Source organism: Globicephala melas, chromosome 10 (assembly GCF_963455315.2).
Source record: "Globicephala melas chromosome 10, mGloMel1.2, whole genome shotgun sequence".
NCBI classification, from domain to species: Eukaryota; Metazoa; Chordata; class Mammalia; order Artiodactyla; family Delphinidae; genus Globicephala; species Globicephala melas.
This window is the reverse complement of record NC_083323.1, coordinates 87,416,011-87,433,443: the sequence shown is the minus strand read 5'-3', so window position 1 is coordinate 87,433,443 and position 17,433 is coordinate 87,416,011. Positions and strand designations below refer to the sequence as shown.

General features: G+C 38.9%; 1 protein-coding gene across 12 annotated transcripts in view; it reads left to right on the top strand.

Annotated features, from left to right (window-relative positions):
* The window catches only part of PLEKHA5 (pleckstrin homology domain containing A5), a 243,189-nt gene that overhangs the window by 87,034 nt on the left and 138,722 nt on the right, over positions 1-17,433 (top strand). The window contains exon 1 of one of the 12 annotated variants that reach the window (XM_060306032.1): positions 12,989-13,118. The exons of the other annotated variants lie outside the window; for them this stretch is intronic. The gene's annotated coding sequence lies outside the window, so the exon portion shown is untranslated. Of the gene's footprint in view, positions 1-12,988; positions 13,119-17,433 lie in introns of those variants that run through there. 12 annotated transcript variants of the gene reach the window in all.

Sequence of the window (17,433 nt, the reverse complement as noted above, 5' to 3'; positions counted from 1 at the left end):
TGCCTTTTTTTGTAAATAAAGTTTTATTGGAATGCAGACACATCCATTTGTTTACATGTTGTCTATGACGGCTTTCTCACTACAAGAGCAGAGGTGATCACTGTGACCAAGACTGTTTGGTCCACAAAGCCTAAAATATTTGCTGTCCTTTGCAGAATAAGTTTGTCGACCCCTGCTCTAGATTTAGATTTTAGACTTTTAAATACAAGGTTAGGTTTTGTACTGTTGATGAGATGCATAAATCCAAGGACTGTAGCATGTAAGTGGACTTATAAACACAAAGGAAGGTGCAGTGTTAAGTGTTTTTAATTTTTTTTAGAAGAAAACTCTTAATAATTAGAAGAGGGGTAGAATATAGTGAGATTCACAAGAATAATGCTTCATTAGGGAAGACTTTAATTAGGATAATTCATGAGCTTCACATGGGGCTCATGGGGGAACACATGAGGCCAACATTTGAAAGACAAATGTGAACATTATGTTGACTGAATTAGGTTATTGTGAAAAAGCAATTTAAAATTTTTAATCAATTTCTTACTCTGAATTGGAAGTGAGGAGTGTTATTATTTACTTGGAATTCTATTCTGGTTTATGATTAGAGTTTTGATTTCCTTTTTTTTCTTTTTAACATGAAAATATAGTCTTAAGAACATGCCCCTGAGTAATACCCATTTTCTACCCATGTACGGTGGGATGACTTGAAGAGATGCAGGTACTTATCAGTCTTATAATATGCTGCAGACAAACAAGAATGAAATTTCTGGGTAAGAAGCACAAAGTTTAGGGCTCAGGGTCAGACAAGTGAGGACAAGATGCTAGGTACTTATGTGCAAGGGTTGCAATATATTTCTGATAGTACCAGCAGCATATATTCTCCAACTGGATTGGTTTTATGGTCATTATTAAAAACTACTTTTCTAAACTAGTGAAAAGAATTTATACCAAATATAATATACGTTAAGATTATGGTATAAAGAAGAAAAGATTTAGAGATGAAGTTATTAGTATTCCCTGAAGTTAACAGCTACCATTTATTGGGTACTTACACTGGGCCAGGCATTGTGTCAGGTACATTTCAAAAATTAGCTCCTTTAATGCTCACAGTAACTCCATAGGGTAAGAAATGACGTTATCTTCACTCAGCACATGAGTAAACTGAAGCTCAGAGAGTTTAAGTTGCCCACATTTAGTAGCAGGACTAGGGCTTGAATGTGGGGGCATCTCGCTCGGGTCTCTCCACACCACGCTGCTCACCTGGGCACCTGTCACCTTGCTTCTGGCTCCTGTTGGTTTCCTTTCTGTTTTCCCTTCTTCCCATCTCTTTTTCCCTTTCTCATTTCCTTTTTTCCCCTTTCTATCAGTTAATTGCATAACTGATAAATGCTGTGGAAAACAATTTATAAAGCCCAAAAGGGTACAAACTGTCAATAAAACATGAAAGTCACTTCACCCAGGCTGCCAACAGTCACTGTTCTCTCACCTGCTTCTGGGATGATGTACACGCACCAGAGACACCTGCCAGGATGGGACACACAGTTCTGCCCTGATGGGACACACAGTTCTGCCCTGTTCTTTTTGACAGGTGCACGACCTGTTCCATAGTACAGATACTTTAATTTATGCAGCCATTCCTGTTGAGTATCCTTTCGAATCTTGGCTTCTTGTTTTCCCTCTTTGTTGCTGTTTATGTAACTTTGCCTAATGAGCTTCTGGTGTTTGCCTTACCTACACTAATTGAGACGACTGAAGTGTATCTGTGAGTCTAGATGATCTTTGAAAAGCCATAGTCACGTTCTTCTACGACCTTAAATGGTATTTTATTGAGTCTAATTTCTTGAATAGGATTTTGTTTCTGTGTCATGAAGTCTTGTAACCCTTCCTTAAACTCCTTGAGAAGTGTCCTTCTTTGCTCATTTGTCAACAGATTACGTTTTGTATGTCAATTCTGATTTAAAGTTTTTTAGGGATCTGCTATTTCAAGCAGATGTTTTAAATTACCACAGAAAAGTAATTTTTAGAGTTGATTTGTCATAGGTCATTAAGCTGTAAAATCATATATATTGTTAAATCTATGTAGTGAAAAAATTTGAGCCACAAACTGTCAGGAAGTAATTTTTCCAAAAGAACATTAAGATAACCTAATTTCTGGTGTCATTTTAGTAATTTATTTAAATGAAGATCACAATTTACCATCATTGTTGATATATTGGTTAATTATACTTTTTATACAGCAGTTTTTCTTATTTTGGAAGGTCTTTTTTATTTTTTTTTAGAAAATCAACTTTTCTAAAATGCAGTAGGACTTCGTGTGCAGAGTGGCTATTTGTATATAGCAGACACTGGTACATATTTATAAATGATAGAAGAAATAAAACAAAAATTAAAAACTTATCATGTGTATCTAGCAAGAGTGTCTTACAAAGCAAGAAGAAAACCTACCCTGTCTGCCTCTTGTTTTAGGTACATATAAATAGAAGAGAGACATGAGGTGGCAGAGAAGAGAAAACATGAACTCCTTCTAACCCCTTCCCTCAATTTCCTAGCAGTGAGACTGTGGGCAACCTCTGTCTGTTTCACCTTTTTCCTCATATAGGATGTGTAGTAAATCAATCTGACAGTATTCTTTTTTTTTAACATCTTTACTGGAGTATAATTGCTTTACAATGGTATGTTTGTTTCTGCTTTATAACAAAGTGAATCAGCTATACATATACATATATCCCCATATCTCCTCCCTCTAGCGTCTCCCTGCCACCCTCCCTATCCCACCACTCTAGGTGGTCGCAAAGCACCAAGCTGATCTTCCTGTGCTATGCGGCTGCTTCCCACTAGCTATCTATTTTACATTTGGTAGTGTATATGTCCATGCCACCCTCTCACTTCGTCCCAGCTTCTCCTTTCCCCTCCCCGTGTCCTCAAGTCCATTCTCCACGTCTGTGTCTTTATTCCTGTCCTGCCCCTAGGTTCTTCAGAACCTTTTTTTTTGGATTCCATATATATGTGTTAGCATACAGTATTTGTTTTTCTCTTTCTGACTTACTTCACTCTGTATGACAGACTCTAGGTCCATCCACCTCATTACAGATAACTCAATTTCATTTCTTTTTATGGCTGAGTAATATTCCATTGTATATATGTGCCACATCTTCTTTATCCATTCATCCGATGATGGACACTTAGGTTGCTTCCATGTCCTGGCTATTGTAAAGAGTGCTACAGTGAACATTGTGGTGCGTGTATCTTTTTGAATTATGGTTTTCTCAGGGTATATGCCCGGTAGTGGGATTGCTGGGTCATATGGTAGTTATCTGACAGTATTCTTGTGCAAATGAAAGATCAGTCATATATCATCAATACCTGCAATGATTCTCAACAGGTTGGTACCATATTGCTGTTGAAGCTGCTTCTCTGGCTTATGAGTTTTTAGCTCTTTTTCTCTATTTTCTTTCTTTCTTTCTTTTTTTTATAGCACAGAATAAAGTGACCTTTATTATGTTCAATTTTTAAGACTAATTGTGAATGATATAGTGAACAAAGATATGTAAATGCATTTTAAAGGATTTACCACATTTACTTCAAACTTAAAGGAATAATAAGGTTCATGATGTACAGTTGATCCTTGAACAACACAGGTTTAAACTGCATGGGTCCAATTATACATGGATTTTTTTTTTCAGTAAATATATACTACTATAGTACTACACGATCAGCAGTTGGTTGAATCCATAGATGCAGAACTGCAGATATGGAGGGCTGACTGTAAAGTTATATGCAGATTTTTGACTGTGTAGAGGGTGGGTGCCTCTACCACCTTCTGTGGTCAAGGGTCAACTGTAGTTATTTGATAGGGAGTTAGATGGGCTATGGAAAGAACACATAGATAAATTATTCACAGTAACTGCTGGATTAGAAATTTGGTTCCATGGATTTTGTTGTGGCATGCTTTTTTTAATATATATATATATACAGCAGGTTCTTATTAGTCATCCGTTTTATACACATCAGTGTATACATGTCAATCCCAATCTCCCAATTCATCCCACCACCACCCCCTACCCCCGGCTGCTTTCCCCCCTTAGTGTCCGTACGTTTGTTCTCTACATCTGTGTCTCAGTTTCTGCCCTGCAAACTGGTTCACTTGTACTGTTTTCTTTTTTTTTTTTGAGAAATAGAGTAGTGATTTTTGAGTGGTTTGTAATTAATAGAATGAGAAAATAAGCAAAATGGGCTTTTTGGATCCCAGAATTGATTGATGATGTTGACATTATTAAAATTTTTAAATCCTTATATGATGGCTGTGGGAGCGTTAAGTCCTGAGAACCTGTCTTCTTATTACATTTAGAAGTGAATATACCGCCTGCCAGCTGGACCTCCTTCCCTGCCCTTCCATAGAGATGGCTTTCTTCTCTACTGGCTCCACACTGCACTTCCAGCTTTAAGAACCTCTTTGTTCTGGTCTTACTCATACTCTTGGCAGCGTTCAGCATAGTTGGTCCTTGACACCCTTTCCCCCTTGGCTTCCATGACATCATGTACTTTTGGGTTTCATGCTGCTTTTCTGGGCACTCCTTGCTGGCTCTTCTTCTGCTCCAGCCACATTGGTTTCCCTGCCATTCTTCAGATATGCCAGTGATCTTACTTATTCCTACCTCAGGGACTTAGCACTGCCCTTTCCCTCAGCCTGGCCCTTCGTGCACATCTCATCTTTTTTTTGTTTGTTTGTTTGTTTTTGTGGTACGCGGGCCTCTCACCGCTGTGGCCTCTCCCGTTGCGGAGCACAGGCTCCGGACGCGCAGGCTCAGCGGCCATGGCTCATGGGCCCAGCTGCTCCGCGGCATGTGGGATCTTCCCGGACCGGGGCACGAACCCGTGTCCCCTGCATCGGTAGGCAGACTCTCAACCACTGCGCCACCAGGAAAGCCCCACATCTCATCTTTTGAATGAGCTCACCCAGACCCCCATTTAGCTCCACCACCCTAGCCACACCCTTGATTCCTCTATTTTTTTCTTTTTTTCACAGCACTTACCCACCCTGTCATACAACACGGTTTACTTATTTGTTACGTTGTATTTGTCTTCTCTGAGAGAGTGTAAACTCCATGAGGGCAAGGGTCGGAGTTTTTCACCCATATTCCAAGCACCTGTAATAGGCGTTGTGGATTGATGAAGGCACAGCATCTGTCCTGTGTTCCCTTTTCCGTCACCTCATTCACTTCCAAGGAGCTTTGCACAGCATTTGCCAGTCACCCATAAACCCACATCTCCAGCCAGACCTTGTCCCGCTTCTCCACCAACTGACCTCACCACACAGTGTCTCATGGACCTAATCAGAAGAACAATAAAATCTTTGCACCTTCCTTAATTTCTCTCTTTCCTTCACTTACCCACCTACTCGCAACCTCCAATCAGCAGGCTCTGTTGACCCTTCCTCTGCCCCAAAAGCATCCTAGATCTGCCCGCTTCTCTCTCTCTCTCTCTCTGCCGTACCTCACAGCTGCGCCACCATCACTTCTCACCCAGACAATTCCAGTGGCCTCTCAACTGTTTTCACTTCTCTTCTTGACCCTTTACAACCCATTCTCCATGCTGTAGCCAAAGGTGTCTTTTTAAAATGTACAGATGTACAAATCACATCACATTACAGCCTTTGAGCGGCTTTCCATAGCACTTAGAATAAAATCCAGAGCTCCTTCTCTGGCTCATAAATCTAACACCAGTGGACCTGCGACCTCTCACACCTCATCTCTCAGCTCTTTCTCTCGCCCACCACACTCTAGTCCCTGGGCCTTCTTTCTTCTCTTTATATATGGCGGCCTTGGAGCCTTTACACTGTCCACTCTGTCTGGGTTTCTTTTCCGCCTTCTCTGCCGTTGTTCAAGCCAGTGCTTAAATGTTACCTCCTCAGGACTTTGCTTGGCCATCCAGCCTTCATTCAGTCATTTATCTTAGCATAACCCTCTCCCGCTGACTTGTAGTCGGCCCTCCATATCCACGGTCCTGCATCCTCGGATTCAACCAACCACATATCGAAGATACTTAGAAAAAAAATTCCGGAAAGTTCCAAAACACAACACTGGAATTTGTCTCGCACCAGCAACTATTTATGTAGCATTTACATTCTATTAAGTATTATAACTAATCTAGAGATGATTTAAAGTATACGGGCTAGGTTACATGCACATACTGCACCATTTTATATAAGGTGCTTGAGCCTCTGCAGATTTTAGTGTCCTTGGGGGGATCCTGGAACCAGTCCCCCGTGGATCCTGAGGGAATATGGTACATTCTTTGTTTATCGAGTTTCTTCCCCAAGGGAAAGTAAGCTCCGTGAGAGCAGAGACCTGTTTGCTGCTCTCTCCCTAGTATGTAGAACCGTGTCTGGCACAGAGTTGATGCTCAGTCACTATTTGTGAGTGTAATGAATATAGACAATAATATTGCACTATAATGATGTAATGTGATAAGTATTGCTTCAGTGGCAATCATAGTACAATATATAAATGTATCAAAGTAACATTAAATTTACAAAGTAACCTTAAATTTACAAAATGTAACATTAAATTTACAAAGTAACCTTAAATTTACAAAATGTTACATGTCACATTTATCAAATAAAAAATTTAAGTAAAAATAAATATTTGTGGGGACTTCCTTGGCAGTCCAGAGGGTAAGACTCTGTGTTTCCACTGTAGGGGGTGCGGGCTCGATCCCTGGCTGGGGAACTAAAATCCCATATGCAGCGCGGCCAATAAGTAAATAAATAAATATCTGTAGAATGAATGAATGAACAAAGGGAACAAATTGCTTTTTTTAGGTTATAAATTTCTGTGATACTTACGATAATATTTTAACCAATTGACTAAGAATCCTTAGAATGGAAAGAAATGGACTATTCTGGTTTTGGGGAAGAGACACTAAGAAATACGTTCTGTCTCTCAGTAGAAAGCAGAAAATAGTTCTGCCCCACCCTCATTTTTTCTTTTCACTTACACAATACAATATTTTTTAAAATATTTTTCTCTTATGTCTTTATTTGGAAGCAAAATTTTGCATTCGCTTTTGTTTTTCTCATAAAGCGCGAGAGATTTTCTTATAGCCTTAAGCATTGTCTATAGCAAGAGACAGCTTGAATTCCAAAATAATGTATAATTACATCTATTCATTATCTTGCCACACGCTAAGTAGATGCTAAGGGTTTGTTACTGCAATAAAAGTCATTGGGATATTTAGGTTTACTTTATGAAAATATGTTTTAAAATTTACAATTCTCCTTTTGTCAGACAGTAACAAATTATTGTGCAGAAGGTATTCCTTTACCAAAGACTTTTGCAAATATATGCCCTGGATTTTGCAGAGACTCTTCCTGTTATTTATTTATTTTTTTTTTTAATTGTACATTGCCTGGGCTCACTTTATTGCTATATATTTGGAAAAAAATCCCAGTTGTATTAGTTATTAAGATTGCATATTTTAAAAAGTCACAGGGCTTCTACTTTTTTTTCTCGTTGATACGCTCTGAAGATCTTTGAATTGGAAAGCAGTAAAATCTGAATAGGACTCTTTTACCAACAAGATGTATAGCGTGAGTACTAATGACTGATTGTTACTGTGTTGTACTGAGGAACGTCATCCATTTGTCCCAAAGAAGGAAGTGGTGACAGTGGTGACTGTGGCTGCCTCTAACTTGTGGCTTATTTCTCCTCTTCAAGAGGCTGTTGCTTGGGGCTGGGAGTGGAAGTGGAGATTGACTGCAAACGGGCATAAGGGAACTTCTAGAGGTGATGGAAATGTTCTTGAAGTGGATGCGGTAATGGTTGCACGACCTATACATTTACTAAAAGTCACTGAATCGTGCACTTACCAGGTATGAGTTTCATGAATGTAAATTTAACTTCAATAAAACTAAATAGAAACCGATTTAGTCCTCCTTGCCTCATGTTCATTACTTCTCCCTTAACTATCAGTTCTTCTCTTCACAGTTACTCTCGTCTCTTACCCCGCCTCTTTTCCACATTGTCTCAGCTATTGAAAATCTTTTTTTTTTTGATAATTCTGCCTCCTTCGTAAGCTTACTGCCCTTTAGATCTCATTCAGACCATGGGTTTTGGGGTCCAAAATTTTGGATCCACATTCCTGTACTGATTATCAGTGACACTGGGTAAGCCTCTTGAGCCTCTGTCTCCAGATCTGTAAAATAGGTAGAATAATAATCAGATCTATTGCATAGGGATGTTGCTAATATTAAATGAACCCATATGTTTTTAACATTCTGTAAGTGTTATTTATTGCTTTTTTTTTTTTTTTTTTTTTTTAAGCATCCTAACAGTTGAGTTAGTGTAGCAAGTTCCTGGTGAACACACCAACTAGGGAATCATAGCATAGCTGTACCACTTGCCAGCTGTGTGAACTTGGGAAAGACAGTTAAAAAGCTCTTTGCCTTCATCTTCTCACCTCTATTTGAGATTTTAAATAAAGTTATCACGTAACGTTGTTGCAGGGGCAAATGATGCAACCCTTGTAAAGTTTGTAGCACAGTGTCTGACAAAAAGTAAGCCCTCAGTAAATATACTTGTTATTAAGTCTCTTGAGGACTCAGTCCCACCTGAGCCTTTTCTAAGCTGATTTTCAACCCCACAAGGCTATTAAAAAAGTGTTCCCGGGGTCTGTAGTGGTGAACCCCAGATGTATATTTCCTTCAGCCAATAGTAGATATCACCAGGGAGCTGTCAGGATGCTAAACTCCACCTGTTTCAAACTGAGCTAACTCTCCTTCCTGTCCGCTCTCCTTGTGCTGAATCACTCTCCCTGAGATGCAACCCTTACACCCGTCTTTTGCCTCTGTCTTCTCTGACTTTAATTAGTCGCCTCACTGCACCCACTTGCCCCAACCAGAATCCTTACAGTTGTACTCTAGTTTTCCATCTGTTTGACCCCTCCATCCAGTCCAGCACCATATCCTATTGATTCTGTCCTTAAAATCTGTCAAATTTATTATTTCCTCTCCAGTCTTCCTCTCACTGTACTACTTTTGACTCTCCCTCTAATTCTCATATCAACGATCAGTCCCCAGCCATTAATCTCCCTTCCCTCATCCATTTTCTGCGGACAAGTTGCCATCAACAATATATTTAAAAACATAAATAGGACCATGTCAGTGCACTATTTAAAATTATTTCGTGGGAATTCCCTGGTGATCCAGTGGTTAGGACTCTGCACTTTCAGTGCCGAGGGCCCAGGTTCAATCCCTAGTTGGGGAACTAAGGTCCTGGAGGCCGCATGGTGCAGCCTAAAAAAAAAAAATTGTGTCTCTGAAGAGCTAGCAGTGATACATGTGTTCATTCATGTGTTTAGTGCATTCTAGAATTACTTATAAAGTCTTTCATAAACTGTCCGTGTGCCTTGCTGGCCTCTTTTCTTGCTTTGCTGCCCCCATACCATGCACACGCTTCCCGCCTTTCCCCACCCGTACGCATCTGCCCTGGCTTTCTGCCTTGCCGGTGTTGTTCCTTTGTTTGCTCTGAAAGGTCCTCTGAGGTATCCAGCTGCCTTTCTGTACCAGAACATCTTCATTCTTCCTGCCAATCCTGCTCAAATTTAACTGATCTGTAAATCATGCAAAATTATTGTATCTTTAACATCCTCCCTTCCCTGTCTCTATCATTGTCTTTCAATTATTTATGTGTCCATCTCGCTCTGTAAACTGATGGGTACCTCAAACAGCGGCTCTTAATCAGAGGAACCTCAAAATCATGTAGGGAGCTTCTTCATAACGTCTGGCCCCCACAACGAGTGTGCAGACTGAAAGATTTCTGGACCCTGAACGCGTGTGCTTGAGTGTGTTTTTGCTACCCAAATGATTCTGCTGTGACCCTCTGGTAAAAAACAAAACAACAAATTGCAATATAAGGCTCGTATGTTCATTTCCATTCTCCCTCCTCCCCTCCGCTTCCTGTGGTGAGGAATGAATGCCAGGTATGTTTATTACACAGAGAGATCCACCCAACCTCGCATGTGTACATGCAGTGAAATGCACTAGAACTGTGTACGGTCTTCAGAGGTTGCTTACTCTTCATAGACATAGGTTATATCTTCTGTTGAATTTTTACAGATTCATCCATTCTTATCAGGGTAGCATTTGGGAAACTTTTTATCAGGTTTTGTGGGTAGAGAAAGCGTAAGCAAGTAAATTAAAGAATGAGTGATGAGAGAGAAAGATTTAAAAGAAGAGAAAAAAAAACAGGACCTCTAGGTAAAATCAAAGGATACATGTAATTACAAGATGACCTCAAATTTGAATCAGACAGCTGAGGTCAGATTTTTAGGAGAGAGGAAGTTCAGTTTGAAGAGATGTTAAGTGATACGGAAGAATTCAAAAAAGTGCTTTGGACAAGGGCTTTACTACGCCATGTGCTGGAATAAATGCCTCTTTCCCCTGTTTTTGTATCTGCCTGTCTTTCCAAAGTTGACTCTTCCATTCTGCATTTAACACATGACCCTAACTCTCCCATTATTCAGGGTATAAAATGCTTCTGGCCAGCTGCTTCCAAGTACCATCCCAGAATAATGAACTTCTTTGTCCTCTTTTCCCTAGTCCCAGTGTTGACACTTTCTGGTCCCCATACCAGTTCCCAGGTCCTCTGCTGTCCTCCCTCCCAGTCCCTGACCTGGCTGTTTCCTCTTCCTTCCGTCTCCTTTCTGGGCCAGATCCTCACTATTCGTCTAGGCATTTCAAAAAGTTCACCCCCTTGCAAAACCTTTTCTGAATTCCCCTCATAGCATGCTTTCTGTCTTCCCTCCAAACTCCAGAACACAGAGGAACCTCTCTTCTGCCGTGGTGATCTCACCTTAGTTATTTGTCCTCTTGCCTCATCGTCTGTAAGCTCTGCTGGAGACAGATAGTCTTTCTCGTTTTTTACTTCCACTCCACCCGCATTGCCTTGTACCATGTGTCATATATAGATTTTTTTGTTTGTTTGCTAGCTTTCAGTGAAGAACTTTTCCTTTCTCATTCAGGAATCATAGAGCTTTCCTTGAGTACTTTAGGTAACTTACTCTTTCTACAGAATCCTCACCCTGACATGTACAGTACACAAAACTTACTAGACTTAACAGTACACGAGACATATGCATATTGACCGTTTTTGATAATTTGCTTTTTTTCTATGTTCCTTCACTTCCTGTGCTTTTTCGTTAAAGATAGAATGTTCATGTAGCACACAGCACCCACAGACCTTGTAGTTGAACTTATGAATTTTTCTTCGGTACATTTCTTTGGTACATGCTTTGGTAGAATGCTAAAGAAACTAGTGTGTTGGTACGTTTCTTTGAATGTAACACTTTTGTTTTCTAGAAGGGTATTGGAATTAGATGTGGTTCCATAAATGGTTCTCTGTGTTTGTTTGTTTTAAAACTTTAACATTTTATTTTTTACAACCTCTCTGAACCTTTAAGGATCTTGTCCCACCATTTATGAGGGACCTTATCCCGGCTGCTACCATGGAGTTTGTCTATTTCCTACGCCTTCTTACTTTCCCAGGCCTTCCGTGTTAATTTGGGGGTTGGAGGAGGAGGGAGAGAGTTCACAAAATGAGACATCTGTAGCAGGGCGGGGTATACGTAGTTTACAATAGGGAAGTGGTAGAAGTAACCAAGGAGGATTGTGAAGAAAGGAAAATTGTAAATTAGCACATGGGCCCATTTAAAGGGCAGCCCCACTCTGTCAGTGGTTTGCTCTCCCAGGCTGGGTGTGTGTTGAGTGCATGGACACTTCCTAGTTTGCTTGTCTGCCCAAGGTGAAAATGGGAAGTGGACATTTGAGAATTGTCTGGTTGGTTTGGTGGGGCTGGCTGTATCTGCTGTGCTAGGTTTCTGTTTCTGCAAGACTGAACTGGTCATGGTCAGCAGAAGATAAGCTTCTTGACCATATTTCCATCATATAAAACTGTATGGCCTTTGCAGCAAGTTACTCAACAAACCAGGCAAATTAGTTACTTGGTGACAGAAACATGCATACACAAACTATTTGGTTGATTTGTGTGTGTGTGGCATTTTGGTAAAATTGTTCTTGAAAATGCAAACAAAAAAAATTAAGTCCTATTTAAAGCTTTATCAACATTTGGGTGAGGTCTGTTTTATATAAGCATGTAATCTGTTATATAATGTATAATCTATAGGTGAGAAAGATCCTATTTGCTATAGTTTGAAGAGAGCAGACATTTTTAATAAACACACTGAACATTCTAGTTTACTGATACTTACTAATATTTCCAAAGGAGAAATTAAAATACTACTAGATAGTTTGTAGATGGCTTTATTTAGTGAATAGGCAGGAGGACAGAAGAAGAGGTTAAAAAGTGAAATATGAAAGGCTTATAGTTTGCTTAATTTATCAGTGGTCAGATTTATTTTTGAGGATCACATCCTGGATATCTTGAAATTTCCAGTTCATTCCAGCATTTTGTTTGTTTTTTTGCGGTTCGCGGGCCTCTCACTGCTGTGGCCTCTCCCGTTGCGGAGCACAGGCTCCGGACGCGCAGGCTCAGCGGCCATGGCTCACGGGCCCAGCCGCTCCGCGGCATGTGGGATCTTCCCGGAACGGGGCACAAACCCGTCTCCCCTGCATCGGCAGGCGGACTCTCAACCACTGCGCCACCAGGGAAGCCCCATTCCAGCATTTTGGATGCTTATGTGGACATAGTTAATGAAACCTAAGGACTTGTTTGAATAACGGTATAGGAATAATCATTTCCAGTCACATCACGTTAAATGAACCACAAAAATCATGAAGTTAAAAACAAATCAGTTATCATTGGGTGGTTCTGTTTAGTTTATTGCAGTAAATGATCTTCGACTGAATTTGCAGCTCTCGGAGTTTGGAAGTAGGCCATCACATGCTGACATGAAATACCAAGTCATTTAAATTAGATACCGAGCATGCTCATATGAAGTACTTATTCTTGGAGGCTGCAGTGTGGTTCAGTTTTCTTCTAGCGGAAATAGCAGAAAAGAGATCACGGTGTGCCCTTTTGTCATCATTCTGTCAGAGAGCATGTAATTTGTCTTTGGAAGCCAGAGGCCTGAGACAGAGAAGAATGCAGCTTTTAGCCAAAGGCTATTTGGTGAGTTAATTAGCTGTTTTATTCTATTCTGTAATTCCTAGCAAGGCTCTGTCTTTACTTATATCTGCTGCTTGTTTTGTACTAAGCTGAAGCTTTATGTAGCAAGTAACTTAGCTGAGACTGGGAGAAAATTGTTTCCGCTGTCCAAATCTCAATCTTTTGAAACATTTTCAGTATATTTCTCAGGTGACAAGTTTGTAAATTGCTATGATGATATTCCTCCGTATTCTCCACAAGTTTCATTTGCTCACTGGTGCTGAATAACGCTGGCAGAATTGTGTGCTGAGGGAGTTCAGGATTTGTCTATGTGAACAGTTTAACATTTTTGTTCTTGTATTTTAATTAAATTGTAATTTGTGCTTTCACACTTTTAAACTGTATCTAATAAAGTAGTGGCCTAAGAGCAAGAATTTAGCCTAAGAGCAAGAATTTTTAAACCATATGTAATAAAGTAATAGCATAAGAGCAAGAACTCTTCAAAGAGAATGAGAGGCTCCGTTGTGATAATATGTCCATGTATGTTACATAGGTGGTTCAAAAATAAATTGGCTTTATAATATAATTGGTCATTTAAAATACTCTAAAATAAAATGAGATTGACAACACTTTGTGAAATACGTTACAGTTTTTCAGGATTCATATTTGGAATTTGTTCTGTTTTTAGCTATTGAATTAGCTACAGAAGTATTGGAAGTACAATAATAGTTTTGCCATTTGGGACTCTTCTCACTTCCCTTGAGCTCATATATGGTGATTGCTAGGCAGATAATCTTACTTAAATGTTTTGTGATTATTTTCTGTTATCCAACATGTTCATGTTTTACCATGAAGTTAAAGGGGGGAAATCTTTTTTTGCAATTTTTTGTCATGTTATCTTCTCATAACATCAAGCAACATTTAAAATCTGTAAATTATTATTTCATAATGAACATGATTTTTATTATATATTTATAATAGATAAACTTGGCAAGCAAATCTTCAGGGTATTCTCCTAGAAATTAAAATTGCATACTCTGCTCGAGATAAATCGTTGTATTTTTTGAAGATTTGAAGAAAAAGCATAAAATTATCATATTTATTTCCTTGGGGGGAAATCATGTTTGTGAGTAAACGGAAATGTCAGGTAGGGAATTTGAGGTATAGAAGGTGCATTAAAGAGCTCTAGAAAAACGATGAGGGGGTGGGAGGAATAGGAAAAGAATACTAAAAGCCCGGTGCCTTCAAACGCCAGGCAATTATGTGATGCTTTCCTAAAATATCTTTATTTTGAGAGCTGCCCCCACTATGCCATTTTCCAGGATTGGCACATGTGAAGGAGGTGGGTGTATACTTAAGCTTGTATATTCATGGAAAAGGGAGGATTAGCAGTTAGAGATGAGCACTGCATGACAATACTCAAAAACTCTATCCCCACTTCTAAATACTGACTCACTTGTGTGCCCTTGGGTGGCAGCTACACCCTGTTTATTTACACTTATTTTTAATATAATATTTTACCATGGTAATAGGAGGTTCATTTAAGGTTTCGAAAGTAATAAGATGATTTCTTGGACTGTTGCAGAGATTCATGAGAGCTGTAAGTCATTCACAGATAGCTACTGTGGGGAAAGAAGCAAGTATTGCTTTTACAGAGTCCTATCAGCTGTTTTCTTTTTTAATCAAAAATATTTCAAATGTGTAAGTTCTCTGTGGTCTTCAGAAATACACATTCCATGTCTATTATATAAGTAGAAGATTACAGATTTTAACTTTTTCCCCCATATTTACTCACGAAATAATCATGAAATTTGCATGGCAAAATGATACTTTACACTGCTTTCTCTTACGTATTTAGTCCCATTTACCTCTAATCATAGATCTTCAGTAGAAGAGAAATGGATAATAAGCAGAAGATTTATTAAAGAAAAATATTAAGGAATACTGGGAAAATGAAAAGACAGGACTATGAAAAGAAAAATTACTGATGACAAGGATTTCTTTGCCAGGTTTCTAAAGATTAAGTGTATACCTGTATATTTTGTTCATTTCCAAATCATTAAGTTCAGGTACTCACTTATTAAACTTAGCATCTACCAATTAAGGAGCATTTATTTCCATAGCTTTTATGGAGTTCAGTAGTGCTTAGAGATCCTGAGTGGTGTTACTTGAAAATGGGGGCAGTGGTCAATTAAGTCTGGGTAATAATGGGCCAGGAGGCCTTGTTTATAGCACAACTTCTTGGCCTTTAACATCTTGTTCAGAACTTTTTCCTCTGGAATATGGTTTACTTTTGAAAAGAAAAACCAATACATGGTATTAAACATTTAGCAAACATTTTAATAATTCTGAATATGTATTTCTTATATTGAAATATATGGAAAAGTGAAGGAAGAATTGTGGGTTTGCATATATCTTCCAGAAAATTACCTCAGTTCTTTTCTCATTTTGTATTTAGAAGAACCGTCTTAGAATTACAATGTAAATGGGATTTAGAGGGTATGATTAAATTTGGTGATATAAGCTAAAATTACATTCTTAAAAGCCCCAAATGCTAGAAGTGTAGGCAGTGAATACCCTGTGGAGGATTTGGGGCACAATATGACCAAGTAAAGATTTTGATAATTCTCACAAGTTCTAATTCATACTCTTAAAATTACGCCTAGATTAGTCCCATGGAGAAACAAATTAATTTTTAAAATATGATTTGTAATGGGAAATAACGTGTTTATAATCTGTTGGGCCTGGGTTCTAATCTAGCTTTTGCCACTTGTAACTGTAGGCAAGTATCTGCATTTCTCTATTTTCTGTGTTTTCAATAGTAGACAGAAATGTCAGTACTTTTCTTTTAGATTTATAGGAATTGAATTTTATAAAAATAACCCAAGGATGATGTTAGTCAAAAAGTAGGTGTTGAATAAATGTCTGTCTCCTTAATTTCCTTTCCAAACAATTATATATTTTCTGTATTAAAGTTTTTTCAAAATATTACCTATCAGCTGTCTGAAATATCAGATTCATAGAAGTATACTGATTTGTAAATAATAATGTACTTGGAATCTCTTTATAATAATATATTTTTAAAACCTGAATGCATACATGATAAAATGTTAAAAGGGTCTCAGTTGCTTAGCCAACTTCTATAAATAGAATAACTGCTAGATACCTGTTATGTTCCAGCTGTGTTTGACCTGGTAGACAAAGTGATAAATATTTTAGCTAAAAAGTACCTCAAATTTGTTTCTATTAGTATATAAACAATGTTAGATAAATAAAATCACACTTATTGAAGTGTGAACTCCTAACTTAGTGGAAACCCAGCTGTACCTGGTACACAATTGGCACTTACTAAATGTTTATTGAATTAAAACATTTTCCATCTCATATTTTTCAATCCATATCAATGAATAACCTATTTAAGAGCTTATATTTTCGGTTCTTTTTGGTTCTTTACTTTTGTGAAACTTGCTGTTTTTTAAAAAACAAAGACCTTTTCACACTACTGTTGTTTAAGAAACACATTAAAATTATCAGACTCTGTTATGTAATCGCCCTATGAGCCAATAATAAGAATAGATAGGGCCTTTTTTTTTTTGCGGTACACGGGCCTCTCACTGTTGTGGCCTCTCCCGTTGCAGAGCACAGGCTCCGGACGCGCAGGCTCAGCGGCCATGGCTCACGGTCCCAGCCGCTCTGCGGCATGTGGGATCTTCCCGAACCGGGGCACGAACCCGTGTCCCCTGCATCAGCAGGTGGACTCTCAACCACTGCGCCACGAGGGAAGCCTGGGACTTTTTTTTTTTTTAACTGTGAACAATTCTTTGTTGACCTTGATAGAATTTTACAATTACTTGTAGCCAAGAAGCCTGGAACTCTGCGGCCCATCCATTGAAAATTTGGTTAAATCTGGCCCAACATAGTCCTTATAGAGAGCAAAGTTGTTCGGCTATCAGAGACTGAATGGGTGCGTGGATTGGCACTGGAAGAATACCTCAAATGCTTTGTCTTTGGGGCCATAGCCATTGTACACTAGCTTCTCTCTAGTACATTTCTTCTAACACTGGCTTTTTGGCTAATTCAAGGTCAGTTAACTAACTTGATATTAAACTTTTAATGAGAGCTCAGGGGCATGAATGATTTAAGATATGTGCGTCAAAATATACGTATATGTAATCCCCTTACTTAACCTAACGTGACGTAACTCTTTAAATAGGCTCTTAATAGATGCTCACTAAACCCTCAGCAAATTCATGTGAGTTCCCCCTCAGTCTGTTGTTTCCTCGATGTTGTGTTGATGGTGCCCAGATTACCTGCTCCAGTTCAGGTTGTCAGCCTCTCT